General features: G+C 40.2%; 1 protein-coding gene across 1 annotated transcript in view; it reads left to right on the top strand.

Moving 5' to 3' along the window:
- Positions 1 to 6,000, top strand: part of rabgap1l (RAB GTPase activating protein 1-like) — a 112,816-nt gene continuing 106,816 nt past the window's right edge. The window contains exon 1 of the mRNA XM_083911386.1: positions 1 to 58. The gene's annotated coding sequence lies outside the window, so the exon portion shown is untranslated. The remainder of the gene's footprint in view (positions 59 to 6,000) is intronic.

Below are 6,000 nucleotides of genomic sequence, written 5' to 3'. Positions count from 1 at the left end.
ACGATCTTTGATACAACTCTTCTGACAGCAGCGAGCTACTCCTCTACGCTCTTAACAAGTATGTTGACAGCTTTTAAAAATATATAAATACCTGGCTTTGTTTTAGTGTCGCGTGTACATGCAAGTGAGAACAGTAATGTTTTTGTTTTCATTCTTCTTTCTATCTTTTCTTGATTTTCCTCCGGAGCCGGGCGGGCTGTTGCTGTGTGAGCTCGCTCCTCCAGATAGTGGTCCAACTGTTTTGGATTTCGAGCTGGTTAGCGTTAGCCACACTTAGCTTTAGCTTAGTCTAGCCTGGCACACATACTTCCTGTTTACCCTGCGTTCACCTGCACTGGCAGCTAGCTCCATGTTTACTTTGGTCTGCTTGTGACAAACCCGTGTTATTGCTGTCATGATGTTATTATGAAAAGACTGCACGGATAAGTTAGCCTATCGCTAGCTAATGTCCTCTTGTCTGTTTATGTCTGTGTGTGGTTCTATTAGCTGCTGTCAGAGGAATCTCTCCGCTCTATTAGCACCTTTGACACTTTCATTTCACATTTTCATATGTCCCTTAAACAGCAGTTGAAAGAGCAAAGCTGCCACACGTAAGCTAGCCTGCTGCTGCTGCTGCTAATGTGAGAGTATGTGATGCTCCATCCAGGCCTGCAGACACCAGTGACAGCAGCAGTAACACTTCACTGCAGTAATTAGTGAGGGAGTCTACTCGAACACAGAATAACAGAATATTTCACTTAGTTTTGGACCACAAAGCCATTATCCACAAACTGTGACAGCTGTCAAAAGAGCACCATCATCTGAATTAATGATGCCAACAAGTGACTTTTTGTAAATTAATCATTTACACAATGTGAGTGTCTATGTCAGAAAGTGCTCACATCATATGGCTTTTATTCCAGATAATATACCTATACCTCAGTGACCTCACTGCAGCTGCTGTCATTGTGTTTGCAACATTTGTTCCACTGTCTCTGGACCAGTTCAGGATTTGTGTCTTCACGACATCATTATTACAGTGTGTGTCTCACTGATTAGCTCGGAGCAGTAAAGTGAAGGCATTAAAACGTCTTTTTCATCCACTTATACTGCTCAAAATAACATCAAACCTCTGCAGTAGAATGATACGTATCCCTACACATAAAACAAAGCACCGACAAAGTAGTTTGTGAACCCAGAGTTTATTAAGAGTGTTTTGAAAGACTTACCAACTGGCCCCGGTACCAGCTCCTCTCGTAGTAAAGTCCATTCAAGTGGATTACCAAATGCAATCCAAAAGGAAGGATTTGCTGCCTTCGCCGTACTGCCCAGAGCTAATCAGTGTTAGCCACGCCAGGCTGTTAGAGACTGTTAGCGACTCTCCGGGACATCCCTGTTAATAGTTTATACAGGGGAAAAAAACTGTCTCAATGGCTTATTTGATGTATGCAAGTGTCGAAAAAAAGACCATGGGATGACTTTACACCTGAATTAAACTTAAAGTGAGCGTTGATATTGAATTGGTTGGTGTTGGCAATATTTTAAAAGCAAAAGCAATTTCTTGTTTCAACTCTATTCAATTCAATTCAATTCAATTTATTTACAGTGCCAAAACCTAACAAAAGTTATCTCAAGACACTTTTCAGGCCCTCAAATAAGAAGGTATTCTACTTTTATGTTTTATATGTGGCTTATACTTTAGGTTTTGGACTTGGACTGTAAGTTTGAAGACATGCACTTGGACTTGGAGAAACTGGGTTGGACATAATATTTGAATGAACAAGATGATGTATTAGGAGATTCAATTAATAGATCATGCATGTGTCTTGGCTGTGAGGACTGACATGAAGAAATGCTGGTAATCACTTAACAACTATGGAGCTTCTTGACCTGCAGTACACTCTGGATGTTTGAACAAACAGGAATGAACAGGTACTGGTCTGATGTAGGCCCGGCTTTAGCATTGGCACTAAACCAAAGGGACCTTTTGTTGTGTGTCTTGGGGTGTTTCATTGTCATGAATGAGCTACTTTATAAAGACATATCATTACACAGCAGCCAGAGAACTAACCGGTACGTTAGGAATAAATAAGCCTACATTTCACATTTATTCATCCGATTTACTGAATCTTTATGTCTGTTCGTGGACTTGTATGCTGTGTTGTAGAGTCAATGTTTAATTCAGGTTGTAACCTACCATAAACAGACCAAATGGATGAGACCATTTATTTGACTATGAAATTAACTTGGATGGTTAGACCTAACAGGAAGTGATTCAATGATAGATGTAGTGTCACCAGAAAGCAGACAGGCTTGGGTTCACCATCGGGCCTCAGAGTAGGTTTCAGTCCCAGTTGCAAAGCATGCTGAACATGCTGAAGTTGGATTTTTCGCTGATATCCGATATGGCGATATTTTACAACTCATTTGGCTGATAACCGATAACGATACACTTTTTTTTTTTCTCCCCACACCTAATTGCTGGGATCGTCAAGTCTCCTCTGTAGTGGAATTAACATATTATTATGCATAATCCTATTGCCTATGCAGACATTAAATACAAAGGTTAAATGGTGAAATATTAATTTGTTGTTCAAAATAAGAAAAATGCTTAAACTTACATTATGTAAAACATGGCATATCTATTTATGACAGTTGCTTTTAAACAAAACAAGATACATCCTACTTAAAATGTGTCATGTCACGCTGCACACGTAATCCTCGCACCGCCGGTATCAGATTCAATCAAGGAAGCAGCAGTCTATTTAATTATCGGTTTATTATATCGGGCAGCACGGTGGTTAGTAGTGATAGACTGTTACATTGGCCCGCCGATATTTGCGTTTACGTATCGGCTGATGTGGGCTGCTGCTTTTGCAGATAGTTTTTTCCCGGTATTATTTACAGACAGGTGTCCACAAGCAGCTCTGTGTTGCCGGAGACGCCTTCAATAAATAAATGTCCAATAACGATATACTGTGTGTATATATATATATATATATATATATATATGTATATACAGTATATCGTTATTGAGATATGAAATCAACTATACTGGGATAAAAAATTTTGAAATGCATACAGTGAAATTAACTACCAACACTCACTCATGTCACACCCTAATCCCTGTATGGAGTTACTCGTGCAGACACCACTGAGATTGCTACTAATTACAGCAACGGTGTACAGCTAGCAATAGGGGCAAAATCTGAAACAAACATGACCTAAGACTGCACATGGATGAGACTTTTCAAGTTAATACTGTCTTGTGTTGTTGTTAGTAAAATCAACCCAACCCTAACAATGTTATTTTGTTATATGGGTCAACAATTGAACAGGTTTGTCATGCTGCAGTGACAGGTCTGTTCAGTGTGCTTGTGCTGTATTAAGAAATCAGAAGCTAGAAAGATGCAGTCTTAGCTGTGTTCGTCACAGGAAGGTCAGCAGAGTTATGAAGCAGATTGAGTTAGACCAAAGCACAAGTAAGACACGTATGTAGCCATCATTATCTACAAAAAAAAAAGATGCCATGCCAAATGAATTGACTATCACTGGCTTTATAGACAGTTGTCAAAGGGAAAAGTCGGCCCCAACCCTTCTATGAAGAGTCATGGGTTTTAGTTAACTTTCCCATGGTCAACTCCTCTAAATCTCAGGAATTACAGTATTAGTGTGTCTGCTGACACTGTTGTATCCGTAACAAAACAGCAGGGCGAGTCCACCCATAGAAACACACACACACACACACTCACACACCCTCGCAGACAGAGACTTTACCACTGTGGCCACTCACAGTTTCCATACAGCCAGTTGTTGGGCAGCAAGGTTGCCAACTGGGACTGTACTGGAGGAGCAGGCTGGTAATGACTGGGTGCTGCTGTGTACAGTTTGAGTTTCATCCAAGGAGGAAGTGTCTATCCGGCCACACAAGGGCAGTGAGTGAGTGAGAGTGAGAGAGAGAGAGAGTGAGAGAGTGAGAGAGTGAGAGAGTGAGAGAGTGAGAGAGAGAGAGAGTGAGAGAGAGAGAGAGAGAGAGAGAGAGAGAGAGAGAGAGAGAGAGAGAGAGAGAGAGAGAGAGAGAGAGAGAGAGAGAGAGAGAGAGAGAGAGAGAGAGAGAGAGAGAGAGAGAGAGAGAGAGAGAGAGAGAGAGAGAGAGAGAGAGAGAGAGAGAGAGAGAGAGAGAGAGAAAAAAACAGTTTCATCTGGATTATGTGTTTAATAATCTGGTTTAGGAGACAATTTAACAACCGACCACATTTTATTATGTTTTGACAACAATTCAAAAGCCTTTTTCTTGCTCATTATTTACTCGAGCTGGTAGAAATACATTTTAGTGTGTGTGTGCGTGTGTGTGGGATATTTTGAACTTGTGCATTCAACATTAAGTGATTACGATTAATAGTCAATTACATATGGCTTGACTATGTTTACTGCAAGCTTCAGATACTGTCTAACTTTACAAGAAGAGACATGGGATCCAACTGAGACAATGCATATTTCTGCTCTAAATGACATAATTTCTCAGCATGCCCGGCTCCTATCTGCGTTCCTTAGTTGCGTTCCTTCTCATTTCAGCTTCTTTCCTCAAGTGAATCAGTGGGAATGTAATTGCGTTTTACACTGCTCTGTGTAATTGAATAAGTGTGACTGGAGCACATGACCCTGTTGCTCTCCTCATGTATGTCTATGTGGCTGTGCATTTTGTACGCATGTAATCATGTCAGTGTGTGTGAATGAATGCTCTCTTCATGCTTTAGTTCTTTGTGTGTTTGTTTGCGCAGCTGCGCTAGTGTGTGTGCATGTTTAGGTGCGCATGCTCCTCCACAGCATCATCGTTATAGCTGCATTACTCATTAGATTTATCATTTGGTCTATAAAATGGCAGGAAAGAGGGAAACATACGGACCATAGTTTTGCTATGATCAGAAACAGAGAAAAACAGCAAATCCTCACAGTTTAGAAGCCTGGACCAATTCAATTTTGCCACAATGCAAAATTGGTGTATTGCACAATGAGCTACACTCCACTTATCCAAAAGGTCCAAATAATGTTCTCCAACAGAAACAGCCCAAAGTTAAATCAAAAATTAAACAAAATAAAGAATTTCAATTTGTCTAATTCTGTTTTAGTTCTTCTTCTTTTTTTTGGAGTGAACCCTCTTCTCAAGCAAAATAAAAAAAGATCTCTGATAAGTTTCAGTTTCATCCCCCCCTCCCCGTCAGGAGTGGAGCCTCTTCTCAAACAATTTAACAAACGATCTTTGAACAAGTGACACCCCAATGCTGTCTGAGTTGTGAGAATTGTAAACACGCGAACATGTAGACACAGAATTTAGGTGCTGTCATGCAACTAAGATAAATAACATAACGCTGTTTAGATTGTCTACTAAAAGGACAAGATATAGAGATGTTCTATAGGAAAGGGATCCTTAAATGACTTCTGTTGTGGTCTGACGCTATTCACAAAATACAATTAACTTGACTTTCAAGGGGGACGGGGTGCCGGCCTGATCTAATGGTAGGGGAAACACCGAACTATAATAAGAGTACCTACAGATTATGATCCAACAAGGGAATTTGGGAAGTAGATAAGATGCTTGTAATATATTTGGTTGCAGATCTGTTAAAATAGTGGATGTAACAAAATCAATTACACGCTTAGAATGTATAGACCAGTGGTTGCTACTAGAAGCAGAATATTCAACTGAAACCAACTGCAGGTGGAATAATACTACACTCGCTCGTAAAGTTCAGTTCAAACACTTGAATGTTAAGTTAGGACCATACAGAAATTTTGCTTCCAGCTTGGGCCTGTCACACACTTTGAAATGCCAGAGTGATTTGAAAGATACTAATCACACCATAAGCACTAAAAACAACAATGGAATTGCAGATCAGCAGATTTGTGGTTAAGTTTGCAAATGGTGCTTACTTCTGTGCTGGTATTATAACCTCAAAAATGACAGACGGCTTGTAATAACTTTTGCCCGGACTCGCTGCCTAAAAATGTGGCCTACAAACC

This window comes from Echiichthys vipera (genome assembly GCF_963691815.1).
Source record: "Echiichthys vipera genome assembly, chromosome: 3".
NCBI lineage: Eukaryota > Metazoa > Chordata > Actinopteri > Perciformes > Trachinidae > Echiichthys > Echiichthys vipera.
The sequence above is the reverse complement of the archived record's forward strand: the minus strand, read 5'-3'. Positions and strand labels throughout refer to the sequence as shown.